General features: G+C 41.3%; 1 protein-coding gene across 1 annotated transcript in view; it reads right to left on the bottom strand.

The window, feature by feature from the left end:
• Positions 1 to 18,058, bottom strand: part of LOC126260619 (sodium/potassium/calcium exchanger Nckx30C) — a 1,588,423-nt gene that overhangs the window by 269,569 nt on the left and 1,300,796 nt on the right. The window lies entirely within an intron of this gene.

Raw genomic sequence — 18,058 nt, 5'->3', positions numbered from 1 at the left:
CTAAACTCTTAACCTGCGTTAGATCCTTTGGCAGGTAGTTGTCTTACATACTACAAAGTAAAATATTAATTCTGCAAGCTACTTTACATCTGTGAGTGATGTGCCTTTACGTCATGATAGTGGAAGATGGGAATGGGCAGATATCAGGATGGGCAGATGTACATATCTAGTAATAGTAGTAGTAGTAGCTTTATTCACCTGTAGATCTCTTTTTACAAGGATATAGGACTTGTCAAAGTATTTACAAATTTAGACCAATGTAAAATAAGCTAATTCGTACATACATACATTTACAGATTTCTAGTTAGAGACAATCATTAGATTTACTGCTGGTATACAGTAGTTTTCTTTACAGATAACTTATTTAGTAATGTAATGCCACACTATTCACTCATATCTCACTATCAGACACTGCACACACTATATACACATTGTTTCATAACGCTTCACTAAGTACACACACAAACACAGATACACACTGGGGATCTCTGCGCCATTTTCTGTACCACGACTTCCCATTTGCTATCCTGAAAAACTGAGTCAGCAGTCCTCTATAATGAGTGCGTTATTGAGCTCAGAAAGAGGAAGAGGTGTTAGAATTGTGCAATGCATAGGTTGGGGATACGTTTTTCTAGAAAAGGAAAAAAAAGGAAAAAAAACAGTGTGTGAAGGTGTAATGTGGAATGTTGGATGTTTTAAAATCATTATTATTATTTATTTGTATAACATTTTTTTACCAAATTCCTACTCTGTTTTATCTAAGTAATCCTTCTATGTATAAAATGTATTGCATTACAGGTACTTTTTAGCTGCCTTTTTAAATAAGTGTATTTTTGTGATTTCTTTTATCTGTTTTGGTAATTTATTGTACAGTTTTATTCGTTGGTAGAAAATGCTGTTTTGAGTTTTATGTTTATTTTTCTTGGCAAATGTAACTTGAAGTAATTACCAATGTTATTTTTGATGTGTAAAACTGACTGGTAAATGTATTCTCATGGAGCAGTTAAAATCCCCACTGTCTTGAACAGTTCTTTACAATGAGCTCAACTACCATTTTTGGTTAGGATTCTTATAGCTCTTTTCCTGAGTTTGAAAATTGTGTTAAAAATGGTTCAAATGGCTCTGAGCACTATGGTACTTATCTTCTGAGGTCATCAGTCCCCTAGAACTTAAAACTACTTAAACCTAACTAACCTAAGGACATCACACACATCCATGCCCGAGGCAGGATGCTAACCTGCGACCGTAGCAGTCACGCAGTTTCAGACTGTAGTGCCTAGAACTGCTCGGCCACTCTGGCTGACAAAATTGTGTTCATATTTTGTGCATTTGTTCACCATGAGTAACACCACTGAGAAAGTCATTGATGTATGTCAGGATCAGTATTGGTCTTAATATGCTACCTTGTGGAACCCCTATATTAATATATTTTGATTCTGATAAGTGTTCTACTAAATGTTAAGATCTATTTGAAGTACATGTTATCTCTACTCTTTGTACCCTATTTGCTAGATATGATGGAAACCAGTCATTAGCTACCCCACTTATACCTAATGCTTCTAGTTTATTTAATAGAATCTCGTGGTCAGCTGTATCAAAGACCTTAGAAAGTTCCAAAAATATGCCTGTGACACGCTCATCTTTGTCTAGAGCATCAAGTACAACCTTTGTGAATTTTGCTATGGCTGACTCCATATTTTTGCTACTTCATAAACCAAACTGTGCTTCGCTTGAAAGGTTGTATTTATTCAGGTAATGCATTAACCTGTAATTCATAATTTCTTCTATGATTTTTGAGAATGGTGACAGCAGGGAAATGGGCTGTTAATTTTCTATGTCTTCTGCACTACCTTTCTTAAGCTAAGGTGCAACTATTGCCTGTTTTAACTGCTCTGGAAATGTCCATGATGTGAAGGAGTCATTTATTATAGTTTTTAAGGGGCCTTGTATAATTTGTATGCATTTTTCAGTACACACATTGGTACTTCATCTAAACCTACTGACTTTTTATTTTTTAGTTTCCGAATAGTTTGACTGACTTCATTCTTTGTGGTTGGAAGTAACATCATTGTATTTTGTGAAACATTTTTTGCAGGTGTTATATTTGTTTTGAGAAATTTTTGCTGTATCTTCCCTGCAATACTTGAAAAATGCTCATTTATATAGTTTGCTAAGTGTTGTAGATCATTTATTACCTTACCCCCTCCCTTAGCAGTATGTTACTTTGCATTTCTTTGCCTCTCCCCGTTTCCTTTTTTGTAACATCCCAGAGTGCTTTGCTTTTATTCTCTGCACTGTACAGTATTTTGTCATTAAATCACTTCTTTGCAGCAATCAGCAACTTCCTATAGATCTTTTTGTATCTATGATAGAAATTAAAGGATTCTGGATCACTGTGACTCTTTTTCATGGAACTGAGATATTTAGGTGTTCGGGAGGAGTTCTTAATACCTGCTGTTATCCATCTGTTTCTGTGATATGTTGATACAGACATGCATACTTTTGGAAATGATTTTCAAAGTTCAATTTAAATAATGTGGTGAAGTTAGAGAATTTCATATTCACATTGGTTTCCTTATACACTTTATCCCAGCTTTGTCTTGCAAGTTCCTTTGAAAAATCTTTTGTTTTGATTTATGATAGATGTAGTTTGTAGGTTTGTAGTTTAGGAAATGATCCGATGTCTGATTTTACTGTTGTTATTTGACAGAGATGGTCTGATAGTTCTATATCTTTTACACCTACATCACATTTTTCATTGTCCAGATTTGTGGCCACATGGTCAATTACTGATGCAGTCATTGTATTAACCCTTGTTGCAACATTGACCAATAGGGACATACCAAAACTGTGAAGGATATTTATGAGGGTGCTGGCGGATTCATTTATGATATTGGTGTTGAGGTTAGTGCCCCACACATTGTTAATGCGCAGTTACTATAATTTCATCGTTTCTTGATGACTTATTGAACTAGTACATGGTATGCACTCTCATGTTATGAATCCTGTAGATAAGAATGACGAGACTGCTGCTAATATAAACAATTACAGCTGAGCTGAGTTATTGCACCAAAACAGTTATCTTTATGTCTACTTGAAGTGGAACACTAATCATCCTTCCATTTCCTTTCAGTATATTTTTAATGTGTCCGTCGATGCACGATATCAAACAAAATTTGAAACTTACCTGTATGTAATGTGTGATAGCTTGGCTGATAGCATACTTTGAAGAGTTAAGATAAAAAATAGACTCTTAAGTAATAAGAATTGTGGAAATGAGAATTGCGCTTTATTTTTTACAGCGAAAAAACTTGTGAGTGTAAGCAGTAAGGAGGAAAATAAAAGAAATTTCCGGGAAAGATAATGAAACGTAGTTGTATGGACAATGGCGACTTACTTGTCGTTAAAACTGAGTAGTCCAGAAAATAATATATTTCGTAGGAGAGCTGAAGGCAGTAAGGGAATGGGACATACTAGCAATTCAAAAGAAAGCCTTGTTGAAATAAATACAATGAGATCAATAATAGTTGAGGAAATTCAAGAACTTCATATCTGAAATATAGCAATATATACAAAAAAAACCTGCCGAAAAAGAACTTATAAGAATTGGGAATGATCTGCTACAGATCTATGTATAAAATTAATTCGTAGGTACAGCAAACAGCAGTCAAAAGATGGATGTCTTGGAACGGGAATATACACTAAGAAAACGTTGACTGAACCAGAGCCTTCGTCGGCTCTGTGAAAGCTAGGCAGCGACTTCCTGGATTTGCGCCATAGGGCTGAAAACTGTAGAGTCCCCGTAAACGGGTCAGGTGTGCACTAACACTAAAGGCTGCTATTCAGATATTTGACTGTGTGTGGCATGCACACAAGGTTTTTTTAGATTAGACGACTCTCTATCCAACCCAGATAACGACATATGTAGGAAACCTAGACGTATCAGCGTAAGATCGGAAGAATTCCTCCTACAGCTGAGAGTATTAAATTTCTAATGGTAAACTGCCGAAGCATTCGCAACAAAGTATCAGAGTTTGAGGCGCTCATGGAAAACTGTGAAGCTCACATAATTCTTGGTACAGAAAGCTGGTTGACACCTGAAATTGACAGCAGTGAGATTTTTGGGGAAAATATAATAGTATATCGAAACGATAGGGAAATGGGAAATGGAGGTGGTGTATTTGTCGCAGTAGACAAGAAACTCAAATCCCCTAAATTGAAATTGAAGCTACACATGATATTGTTTGGGCAAGACTCAGTATCAGGGGTGGATATGATAATCCTTCTATCGTCCACCAGACTCATTTCCTGATGTAACCGAAAACTTTAGAGATTACTTGTACATAAGTTCCCCAATCATACTGTAATCATTGGTGAAGACTTTCATCATCCAACAATTAATTGGTAAAATTATAGCTTTGTTAGTGGTGGGCGTGATAAGGCATCCTGTGAAGCATTACTGAATGCCTTCTTCAAAAATTACCTAGAACAGATAGTTTGGAACCCCACTCATGAAGGAAATATATTGGATCTAATGGCAACGAACAGGCCTAACTTCTTTGAGGACGTCCACATCGAAACTGGTAACAGTGATCATGACGCAGTTGTGACAACAATGATTACTAAAGTACAAAGGACAACTAAAACATGCGAAAAGATATATGTGTTCAGAAAAATAGATAACAAGTTAGTAGTGTCATATCTCAGTGAGGAAGTTGAAACTTTCAGCACGGGGCACGAACATGTAGAGGAACTATGGCTCAAGTTTAAAAGAATAGTAACCAGTAGAACAGTTCACAATGGGAGGGAGCCACCGTGGCATACAGTCACTGTAAAGAAACTTCTAAAGAAACAGAGGTTACTGTATAATAGGTGTAAAAAACGTAGGTTAGAGAGATTCCGAATGAAACTGTCGACTATCAACAGAGCAATGCGTGATGCCTTCAACGACTACCGTAGCAGAATATTGTCAATTGATCTTTCACAGAACCCAAAGAAATTCCGGTCGTATGTAACCGCTGTTAGTGGCAGCAAAGTTAGTGACCAGTCCTTAGCGTATGAGATGGGAACTAAAACTTGTAGCAAAGCAAAAGTTGAAATGTTTAACTCCGTTGTAAAATGCTTCTTTACAAAGGAAAATCCAAGAGGACTGCCTCAATTTAATCTTCTTACCATTTAAAAGATCAATGAAACAAATATGGATGTCAGTGGCGTTGAGAAACAGCTGAAATCGTTAAAATTGAACAAAGTTCCAGAGCCCGACGGAATCCCTGTCAGATTCTATACCGAATTTTCGCCTCAGTCAGCTCTATCCACATTCTGCTGTAGGTCTCTCGAACAGATAACCGTACCCAGTTCTTGCAAAGTGGCACACGTCACACCCGTCTACAGGGAGGGTAGTAGATGTGATCCACAAAACTACCGTCCAATATTCTTGTCATCGATTTGCTGTAGAATCTTGGAATATATTCTGAGCTCGGACAAAATGAGGCCTCTTGAACAGAATGACCTCCTCAATGCCAACCAGCATGGATTCCGAAAAACATGTGAAACTCAACTTTCACTTGTCTCACAAGACGTACTGAAAGCTTTGGATGAAGGCAGCCAGGTAGATGCAATATTTCTTGATTTCCGAAAAGCGCTTGACTCAGTACCACAGCTACGCTTGTCCTGGAAAGTAGGATCATCTAGAGTATAAAGTGAAATTTGTGACTGGACTGAGGGCCTTATGGTAGGGAGGACGCAGCATGTTATCTTGGAGAGTCATCGACAGATGTAGAAGTGACTTCGGGTGTGCCCCAGGGAAGTGTTGTGTGACCCTTGTTGTTCATGTTGTATCTTAATGTGGCCTTGCAGACAATATTAATAGTGACATCAGACCTTTTTGCAGATGACGCAGTTATCTGTAATGAAGTACTATCTGAAAGAAGCTGCATAAACACCCAGGTCTTGATAAGATTTCGAAGTGGTGAAAAGATTGCCAACTTGCTTTGAATGTTCAGAAATGTAAATTTGTGTACTTCACAAAACGAAAGAAAAGTAGTATCCTATGACGTATAATATAATGAGTCGCAGCTAGAATCTGCCAACTCATACAAATACCTGGGTGTAACACTTTGTAGGGATATGAAATGGAACGATCGCATAGATTCAGTCGTGGCAAAGCAGTTGGGAGACATCGATTTATTGGTGGAATCTTAGGGAAGTGCAATTAGTCTACAAAAGAGATTGCTTGCAAATCACACTTGCGAACGCTTCTAGAATGTGGCTCAAATGTGTGGGACCCGTACTAAACGGACTGACAGGAGATATTGAAAATATATAGAGAAGGCCAGCGTGAGTGGTCATAGGTTTGTTTAATCCACAGGAAAATGTCGCAGAGATACTGAAGGAAGTGAACCGGAAGACTCTGGAAGATAAACGTAAACTATCTCGGGAAAGTCCATTAACGTTTCAACAACCAGCTGTAAATGATGACCCTAGGAATAAACTACAATACCCGAAGTATCGCTCACATAAGGGTCGTGAGGATAAGATTAGAATAATTACTGCACGCACAGAGCAGAGAATCTCTCGTCCCAGGCTCCATACGTGAACGGAACGGGAAGAAACCCTAATAACTGGTACAATGCGACGTACTCTCTGGCATGAACCTCACTGTGGTCTGTGTGTTCAAATGTGTGTGGAATCTTATGGGACTTAACTGCTAAGGTCATCAGTCCCTAAGCCTACACACTACTTAACCTAAATTATCCTAAGGAGAAACACACACACCCATGCCCGAGGGAGGACTCGAACCTCCGCCGGGACCAGCCGCACAGTCCAACACTGCAGCGGCCTAGACCCCTCGGCTAATCCCGCGCGGCTACACGGTGGTGTGCGGAGCATATGTAATTGTAGTGAGAGATGTAGATCCGAAACGCTGCAATAGAAAAAAAAGAGAACAACGCACGAAGCATGACTAAAGCAGAGTAGATATGCTGGTCGTATTTGTTTAGGTGAAATAAAGGAATGTTATAGGTTGGTGGGGGAGAAGTTAGCGCAGTGTTATGTTGGGGAATCTGGGTTGAAAATGGAGGCTTCTGTAAGTATCCTTCTCTGGCAGGGATTTTTTTCCGGAACCGACCTACTTTACAGAGAACGGTGCTAGAAGCGGCGAGCAGCGCCGAATAAAGCGGGACGCGGACAATGGTGCCGTGGACCGCGCCTTCAGATGTCCGTCCGCTTTAGCTAACGTTAACAAGCGACCATTACGGCGCTCTCGTCCGCGTGTTTCGTTACTCTTATTTCTGTTGGTCTAGGCCACGTCAAGGCCTCATTTTCCGTCTCTCTCTGTGAAAATAAATAAGAGGTAGGTGCCCCAGACGATGTTCGCAAGTGATCACTGCTTTCATTATTCTATTGCCCAACCAAAATTGTTTAAGCGTGAATATAAAGCAACTTCAACAAACTGCCTATAGAATGATAGCAAGCCCAAACTGCTCCAATTTTACTATCATGGACAGTTTGTGAGATATATGTGGGAAAAAGGTAATATGTTGGTAGATTCTTTTTTAAACGTTCCTTCTCAGGATTTTAACAGTAAACCTAAGCTACGCAATGTGTAACAGAAGGGATGTATTTTTTAGGGGCGTTAGAAGGTGGTACGAGTCGGCTTTATGTGAGTAACGTTATATTTCCTAATGCCGGAGACATCAACAAAGGCCGTAAAGGCGTGGATAGCAGTTTCAAACTTAAACAAGCTCAACGTGGATTGCTGAAACTGGTTTTTTGAAATGTTAGCCGCATAAACACGCCTTGGACCACGGTCAAACGCCCATAAAACAAAATTCACCAAGGACACAAATACCGATCGCGAAACCCTGAATTGTATGATCAAAAGGGTCGCAGTTTCTCGACATAGGTTTTTATGCTCAACTTGTACAAGACAGCATCTACATTTCCTCAAAGTCTGTCGGTGTCGTTTTCATAAGCTCTGTATGCATCCCTCTGCAGACTATAGAGGGTGCAACAAAATTATACTTACAAAGTTAGAGGTGTTGTAGAGATTCTTTTGAGAAACTTATCTTGGAGTTCGGAAAGCCTGTCTGTAAACGCCACACAGAGACGCTGAAGAAATCTCAAATAACAGGCCTCAGCATCTGCTGAGGTCTACGCTTCTTTGACAGCGTAAAAATTTTAAGCTTCTAAGTAAGTTCAATCAACAGATATGACCATTTATGTCACATGTTTTGATGCTCGCTGACAATAGAATACTTCACGTTGGCCTGTAATCATGATATTAAGCGAATAGCAAGGTTTCACAGTACAGGTGAACGAAAAATTTGGAAAATTGCTAATTTGTGATTATATCATACGAAAAACTTATTTGATTTGTCGTTTGTTACCCGACGTCAAACTTGAAATTAAAACAATCCGTAGTTCTGCATTCAGGCTCACTGCGTAAAAGTCAGACATCAGGCAAGGAATGAATTTATTGCTCAGATGACGCGTTTCGGAATTTATCGATCATTAGATATCCAGGAGCGATTACGACGCTTAGATGTGGAATTTCAAGTTGTATCTACGTGCAGTAATCGCTCTTCGATACCTGATGATCGATAAATTCCGAAACGCGCCATATGAGTAATAAAGTCTTTCCTTGACTGGTGTATGACTTTTAGCATGCCGACAGGCCCAGTCAGCCTGAATGGAGAATTATGATTATTGCGATAATTTCGACAACAAAACGGAAAACGAGCAAATTGTGTTAGCGGTTAGCATCGTTCTCTGTGGTATAGTCAGTGCGGTGCGGAGAGAAGAGTTGGAATCCCTGACGACGATGCAGAGGGTACGGCTGGAGCCCTCATTCAGCAGGAGGATTTGCCTGCCACGGCGCCGGCTGCCTCCCAGCCTTGGCCCTTTCCTGAGCCAGACGGCCAGCGCCGTGCCCAGGCGCCTTAGGAAAATATGCACGGAAGTTGGCGCTCGAGCGCATACAGATTAAACGGATTTCACCCGCGCTTGAATATTCAACACGTGTGGCAAATGGAGGAACTGAAACACTGGCGCTTTTCTCTTAGAAGCCATACCTCTGCGCTTACTGCGACTTCTGGAGCAGCCAGGGCAAGGGCTGGCTTTGTCGCGTCTGCACGTTCGGCCTTGCATAGGAAGTTGACCGTCTTATTCCAGCTTGTGTGGACTTCCGTGTAGCATTGGATATTTCCATTAGCACACATATCACTTCCGGAAAGACATCACACGACGTAGTGCTGTAATTACACTTGCCTCGCATTCGGGAATGTTCAGTTTCAGTTTGTGACCGCTCAGTGTCATTCAATACGATCACGACGACACTCCTCGATCGACGTTAGCACTCGTGGTGTCACTCGCCTTCATACATGGCAGTGGACGTTTGAAAATTCAAGACGCTAGCTCAACGGTCGTCAACTGATTTAAATGTTATTCCCGGCTGACTCTTAATTCAATTACTACCACGGGGGTGAGGAGAAAGAACACATCCTGGTGATACCAGCATTATGCGTATTTAGACGTTCGATTAATCTGAATGGTTTGCGATGTTCCAGCGATTCTATTCGAACTCTATGCTGATGTACCGACAAGGACCATTTTCGCAGATAAACATTCGATTACGCAACGGATGTTCAGTTTCTCAATATACACTCCTGGAAATTGAAATAAGAACACCGTGAATTCATTGTCCCAGGAAGGGGAAACTTTATTGACACATTCCTGGGGTCAGATACATCACATGATCACACTGACAGAACCACAGGCACATAGACACAGGCAACAGAGCATGCACAATGTCGGCACTAGTACAGTGTATATCTACCTTTCGCAGCAATGCAGGCTGCTATTCTCCCATGGAGACGATCGTAGAGATGCTGGATGTAGTCCTGTGGAACGGCTTGCCATGCCATTTCCACCTGGCGCCTCAGTTGGACCAGCGTTCGTGCTGGACGTGCAGACCGCGTGAGACGACGCTTCATCCAGTCCCAAACATGCTCAATGGGGGACAGATCCGGAGATCTTGCTGGCCAGGGTAGTTGACTTACACCTTCTAGAGCACGTTGGGTGGCACGGGATACATGCGGACGTGCATTGTCCTGTTGGAACAGCAAGTTCCCTTGCCGGTCTAGGAATGGTAGAACGATGGGTTCGATGACGGTTTGGATGTACCGTGCACTATTCTGTGTCCTCTCGACGATCACCAGTGGTGTACGGCCAGTGTAGGAGATCGCTCCCCACACCATGATGCCGGGTGTTGGCCCTGTGTGCCTCGGTCGTATGCAGTCCTGATTGTGGCGCTCACCTGCACGGCGCCAAACACGCATACGACCATCATTGGCCCCAAGGCAGAAGCGACTCTCATCGCTGAAGACGACACGTCTCTATTCGTCCCTCCATTCACGCCTGTCGTGACACCACTGGAGGCGGGCTGCACGATGTTGAGGCGTGAGCGGAAGACGGCCTAACGGTGTGCGGGACCGTAGCCCAGCTTCATGGAGACGGTTGCGAATGGTCCTCGCCGATACCCCAGGAGCAACAGTGTCCCTAATTTGCTGGGAAGTGGCGGTGCGGTCCCCTACGGCACTGCGTAGGATCCTACGGTCTTGGCGTGCATCCGTGCGTCGCTGCGGTCCGGTCCCAGGTCGACGGGCACGTGCACCTTCCGCCGACCACTGGCGACAACATCGATGTACTGTGGAGACCTCACGCCCCACGTGTTGAGCAATTCGGCGGTACGTCCACCCGGCCTCCCGCATGCCCACTATACGCCCTCGCTCAAATTCCGTCAACTGCACATACGGTTCACGTCCACGCTGTCGCGGCATGCTACCAGTGTTAAAGACTGCGATGGAGCTCCGTATGCCACGGCAAACTGGCTGACACTGACGGCGGCGGTGCACAAATGCTGCGCAGCTAGCGCCATTCGACGGCCAACACCGCGGTTCCTGGTGTGTCCGCTGTGCCGTGCGTGTGATCATTGCTTGTACAGCCCTCTCGCAGTGTCCGGAGCAAGTATGGTGGGTCTGACACACCGGTGTCAATGTGTTCTTTTTTCCATTTCCAGGAGTGTAGTTCGTCGCACTCACACATTATACATCCGCTGTAAGAACAATTTCATGCATTTACATTTTTTGGTGTCCCACAATATTGGTTGGCTAAATATTATGACGATACGTTGTATTCAACTTCCACAGATATTGTTTATCATGTAGTCAAGACTACCTAATGAAGCCGAAATCGTGGATAAAATTGAAATATAGTTTGTTATTAACACATTTCTCTTCACTAACTAAATATGAAATATCAATCGGGACTGGAGATGATGAGCCTATCCTTCTTTTCAGTATCAGAATGGTCGATATCGTGTTCTGAATAACGCGTCTCATATAATATCCAAATATCGACACGATCCAGGCTCTCAATTCGGCACTTAAATGTCTATTCTTCGCTCTCGAAATGTTCGATGTGATTGTCTTTCACACGCAGGGTTCAATTTAACGGTGTATGTACTGTTTTTAGTATTTTAGGTCCCCGTTAATTAATATCTGATAGTTAATAAGCGAACTATTTTTATGCTGGCGCGTTGTTTGTATCAGTTAGCCCCGCAACAGTCCAAGGATAAGATTCTATTAATGTTCCACTCATACGCGTTTCTCAATTTTATAAAATGCAGAATTACGTATACTATAGCTTTCCGTTTCGTACAACTCTCGTGGGCTCCACAACCATAATCGTTCCCAAGAGTACTTTTCCCAGCTAACATAAAGTTCGAATTATGTTATCGGAATCATTTTCATTTCACCCGACCATAAACGTCTCTGATCACTTCGTCATACGTAATGTATTTTAAACGTGCTTGAAGAGCCTTTAAATAATCTCCTTAACGAATTTCGCAGTCGCGTACCACTTTTTCATCAACTATCCCGATCGCGATAACTGAAGGTAGAGAGCTCAATAATGTGTTACATGTTATTTTATATGTTTTAAAAAACAAACGCGCCCCTATATCTTTCTGTCCCGCTTGGTCTTTGCTACTTTGCTTTTTATTACTTTTCATTATATTGCTTCTTAGTAATACTGTGCAGTTATTAAAGTTTCGTATTGCTTTCCCATTTTTAATTCTTCCAAAATAAAGTCTATTTATCCCCGATTTTAATTAATATGATGCTAAATGACACGCCTGCCCGCAAAGTAGCGTTACAAGTTCTCCCTTCCTCGTTCAGTATGAATTTCCTTGGATTTACCTATAACTCCTATGACAAATACTTGGATAGATCATTTGAAAAGGACGTGATTGATTTTCTTCGCCGGTCGCGGTGGCCGTGCGGTTCTGGCGCTGCAGTCCGGAACCGCGGGACTGCTACGGTCGCAGGTTCGAATCCTGCCTCGGGCATGGGTGTGTGTGATGTCCTTAGGTTAGTTAGGTTTAAGTAGTTCTAAGTTCTAGGGGACTTATGACCTAAGATGTTGAGTCCCATAGTGCTCAGAGCCATTTGAACCATTTTTTTGATTTTCTTCCAATCTGGTCACGTGGGCCTTCTTGTAACATCCCTCCACCGCATCGATCTTTAATATGCTGGATGATTCGGTTACTTTACGCAGTTTATTACTGTTGCAGGTACGATAGGAACCATACTGTCAGCTTCAAAGACAGGTCATAGCCATGGTCGGTAATAGCTCGGTAAGTAACATGGAACTGCTGTCTGACAGTATGTCACAATTTATTCTTGACTTCAGCTGTGTAATAGTTTTCTTCAGTGACGGTTCAACAGCCGCTAAGAATCTGTCGAACTTTGTAATTCCAACGGGAGTGCAAAGTGTTTATGGTTCCAGTAGAATCCAATCGATTAACACATTTTTGAGCAGTGGTGGCTCGTTTCGAGACGATCCATCGGCGCTTGCGTATCTTTGGTTCGCTGGTGGTCGCGCCTTATTTTGGTTGCATCATTAGCTGACGGGCAGAACTGATTTCTGGCGCCATCCATATGACCATTAAAGCCGTATTTACGAAGAGCGCGGCCCATCTTCCGGATAATCCGATCTCTAGATCCAAATTTCCTTCTGCATTTGTGTTGCCACCGTGGCAGAGAGGGGGCTGACATTGTATTTTAAATGACTGCCCTCACCTACTTTGCCACCCGCTATATGTGGTGACATTATCTAAGTTTGCATGTGAGCGATTTGTTTTCAATTTAAGCATTTATTTTGACGGGGCTGTTATTTACTTGTGATCTCACTGTTGAAACTGTGGTAAACTGCAAGCTATTAAAGCTTAATTTGCCTTGTTTTAATTTCTGAAATTTTACGTGTATCCCACTGCGCAGTATTGCAGGTCTTGATGATGTAAATATGTGACCCAGACAATATCTCACTGCAAATAATATATTTATGATTTCTGTAAATTTGTTCTGCTTTCTAGCCAGCAGATTAATTGAATTTTATGGTTTTTGCAACTTTGTTCGTGATACTGAAGTTTGAAGGTAGTAAGGCTCAGGTATTTCGGGCGATTTCTTACATCAGTGTCAGTCCCAAACGTAATGCCGTGGTACGAGGGACTGCTAAAGAAAATTTAATATTGATACTGTAGTTCAAATTCGGCCTACCCGTCTGAGCAGTTAACGCGAGTTTTCTCTCTTGTTCATTTTCTTAACGGATGTAATTTTTTATTCAACTAGTTGTGCTTAAGGGGCTGGTTCCCCTTGGTAAATGAATTTGATTTATTTTTTGCAAAAGAAATAATTTTAGTACACATTTTGATTCTGAGCATTAGCCAACCTGTGAACTTTCATTTTGGTGTTGTTAATTAGAGTCAAATTACATAATCTTCTGATGGATAAAGCAAATTCTGCATTTATTGATGGTTTGAAGCAACTTCGTTTTAATTGATAAATTCTTTAATGAAACTGTTGTTTTGGGAATGGTTACGCTATATATATATATATATATATATATATATATATATATATATATATATATATATATATATATATATATTTGTGTATGAATTTAAATGGTGAATGTTCTTGAACAACTTAGGGGAACGTCCTTCCATGTGAGTGTTTTCCTTGCGGCACAATTTGCGCACTTCAACTTTAACAAAAATTGTTAACAAATTTGAAATGTAAATTAAATACACCATACGTTTGTTTTAATAAATGAGCTGTATCTTGCTGAAATTACTTTGACATCAGCCATCTCCAAACCCCAAATTATATTCGTAATCCTCAAAACCACCTTTGCGGGGACACAGGATGCAGAATTATTAAGGAGCAAAAATCTCAACAACTACATCTAAGCTGTTACCTAATGGATCATTACCATGACCATAGTGTACAGGGTACATCAAAAAGAATTGTCCGATTTAAAACAAATCGTAACTGTTATGTTATCTGTGATATGTGCGTGTACAACGTACGCTTGGGAAGAGCAAACTTTCAAATTTTCCATGGTTCCCGCTAGGTAGCCGTATAGTGCGCCAACTTCACTTCTAGGGAAAATGGTGTCGGGACAACAGAAAGTGTTCTGTGTTCTACTTTTTGCTCAGTGCGGGTCAGTAATAAGTGTTCGCATGACTTTCCTGCCAGATATGGTGTGGATCCTCCTATATCACTAGGCATTAGATGACGGCATGAACATTTCCGAGAAACATTTTGTTTGTATAGAGGCAAATCGGAGCGCCGTCCCTGAATGTCTGACACAGATGTCAAACTCATCCTCCATAGTTTCACAAGGAGTTCGCAGAAATGCGTTCGCCGTGTAGGTCGACAGCTCATCATGCCCCCCATGTCCGGCTGGCGCGAGGCCTACGAGAAAGACAGCCCGCGGCGGGTACGTCACGAGGGTAAGCCTGGGCTGGCTCGCTCACTCAGCTTAGTAAACTAAATGCGTTTCTAATCGTGTTAACTTTTAACTGGGTGTTTACGTACTGACGAGCATTGCATATTCTACTGAAATCTGCTTTGATAGAGCTGATTACTAGCACTAAAAAAAAAAAAAAAAAAAAAAAAAAAAAAAAAAAAAAATACACAACTGTGCAGTACCTGTAATTTAAGATATGTGCTCTGCATAAATGGTATAACAGCTCGTTTATAGCATTTAGTCTTCACTGCTTAAAAGTACTCATTTCATACAAGATGTAGTGCCTCATCCAACAGATAAAATTTTATTGTAGACAGTACAACCGTAACAAATTATTAGTAGGCATATGGACTTTCGACCATTGTAGGTCTAATAAACAATGAGATTCTATAGTAATGGATTCCAGTACATGATGCAATTCTCATTTGTACGTAAATACGCAGTTACGAGTGAACAGGTGCAGAGGCGTAGCTTGTCGAGCTGAGCGAGCGAGCGGGTCAAGCCTACCTTCGTGACGTACGGGCCGTGTCCTGTCTTTCTCGTGGGCCTCGGTCTGGCGAGTGTTGCGTCGACGTTTACAGGTGAAACCATACAAAATTCAGCTATGCAAGCTCTTCGTGAAGGTGACAAACAAAAACTTATGGGGTTCTGTAATTTCGTTCTTGGCAAGATGGAGGGTGACAATTTTCTTCCACACTTAGTGTCTATGCAAAAATAGACATAATGTCTTATGGGATAACAGCAATCAGTGATTTTATAATGTTACTTAAAATCCGTCTTGATTGCAATTTTTTTTTTATTCATATGACCGGTTTCGGTTCATTCAGAACCATCTTTAGATCTGATATTTCAGTTACAGGAGTAACCCGTCCAAATCCAGCAACTTTCACATGCTACGTCACAAGCTTAGTGTCTAGTGACGAGACAACATTCCATTTAAACTGAAAGGTGAACCGTCATAATGTGAGAATATGGCATGTGGAACAACAACATGAAGTTGTACAACATGAGAGGGACTCTCCGAAATTTAATGTGTTTGTGCAGTGTCACGGAAAAAGGTGTATGATCCATTTTTCTTTGCGGAGAACACTGTTACAGGAAGCACGTGTCTCGATTTGCTTGAGAACTTTCTTTTCCTACAGTTGGAGACTGATTTGAACGACCTAATTTACCAACGGGATGGGGCACTGTCACACTGGCATCTGGAAGTGTGGGAATTTTTAAGTCAAATTATTACTGAGCGATGGGTCGGTCGTACTGAATCAAATAATTCAGCCTTATTTTAATGGCCTCCATGGTCACCGGACCTGACTGTATTTCTTGTGGGGATTATAAAAGATTGTTTATGTGCCTCCGTTACCAACAACAATGATTGAACTGAGACATTACATAGCAGCAGCTGTGGAAGTTGTAACTCAAGTCATACTCTCTGCAGTGTGGGAACAATTAGAATACCGCATTGACATATGCCGTACATCTCAAGGGGGTCATATTGAACACCTGTGAAAAGGTATGAAAAAGAACTGTTTGAGTTTTCTGTTCATCAAAAAACAAAATTCGTTGTGTATGTTTATCAGTTTCAGAAATATAGATGTGCCAAATTGGATGATTCTTTTTGATATACTCTGCAAAAAATAGAGTGGTAAGTATTGCAAACTGAATGTATAGCAGAAAGTATATTGTTGTTGTGGTTTTCAATTGAAAGACTGGTATCATTTCCTCTTAACTACTGCCTCCTTTTCATGTCCTGCATCTCTTATAACATTCTAGTTTGTAGATCAACCTTCACTGACTGGTTTTTATTCATGCTTTTAATGGTTGCCTTCCTTTTAATAGAGTCAAAATCTTTGCCTATATCTATGAATGGTATACAAGTAGGTTCACATTTCCTCAACCTATCTTCTAAGACAAGCTAAGGACCTGCATTGACTCGCGTGTTCCTACATTTCTACGGGACCTAAATTGATCTTCCCCAGGGTTGCCTTCAACCAGTTTCCCCGTTCTTCTGCAAACAGTTGCTGTCAGTATTATGTAACGATAACATACTGAACGGTTGGTTCTGTAATATTCATATATCTGTTACTCAGCAATAGTACACTAGTTTTAAAATAGGGTTATACAGCTAACCAGTTGCAAATAACTGTTAGGTTCACTGACTTAGTTTTCAACAACTTGTAAGGGTTTCTTCATCAGAATGAATTTTTGATAAACCGCAAAGGCTGGAACGTTTTATTTCACTATTGATTGAGCATAGCTGCTCGAAATTCTGACCATCGCTTTTTAACAATGTAATTTTACGATTAATCATAATTTCATTCTAATGAAGACAACCTTATTAGGCGTCGAAACCTACGTCAATGTACTTAACAGTCATTTGCAACCAGTTGGATGTGTAAACCTATGCTGATTCACATATTCATAAAAGTCAGCACCTGGCTTCCCTGGGCGCTGATGACCATGCTGTTTAGCGCCCGAAAACCTCAAACCACACACACACACACACACACACACACACACACACACACACACACACACACCCGGCTTCCCTGATATTGAGCATTGTTATATTATACTTCAAATTTGAAGGTATTTCACCTGCCTTTCATAACTTGCGTAACAGGTGGAATAGTTTTGCCTAGGCTGCCTCTCCCAAGGACCTCATAATTCTGAGGGAGGTTGCCTACTTCAGGTGGCTTGTTTTGACTTTTCCGGAATGATCCGCTAAATTCTTCCCTCAGTATCGTATCTACCAACTCCTCTGCTTCTGCTTTCCTTTTCGTGACACTGTCTTCACGTTTCTTCCGTTTCTGTAGGCCTTGTATAAATTATATGGATTTATTCGGACATGTCCGAAAGAACAGACTCCATTGATGACCTGCAGCCGTCTACAACGAAATTAGAATTATTAATACCCTCAACTGCTGACGGGCGTTGATATATATCAACGGAGACAGGTGAAAATGTGTGCCCGGATCGGGACTCGAACCCGGGACCTCCTGATTACATGGCGGACACTCTATCCATCTGAGCCATCGAGGGCACAGAGAATAGTGCGACTGCAGGGGCTTCTCGCGCACGCCTCCCGCAAGACATTCTCCCTTGTGTGTCCACACGCTACATTCTTAGTGTCCCACCCCAACACACTCATTACAAGGTGAGAATGTGGGTCTCGCGGGAGGCGTGCGCG

The sequence above is a fragment of the Schistocerca nitens genome, chromosome 5 (genome assembly GCF_023898315.1).
Source record: "Schistocerca nitens isolate TAMUIC-IGC-003100 chromosome 5, iqSchNite1.1, whole genome shotgun sequence".
NCBI lineage: Eukaryota > Metazoa > Arthropoda > Insecta > Orthoptera > Acrididae > Schistocerca > Schistocerca nitens.
Note: the sequence above shows the minus strand (reverse complement) of the source record. Positions and strands in the feature narration are given on the sequence as shown.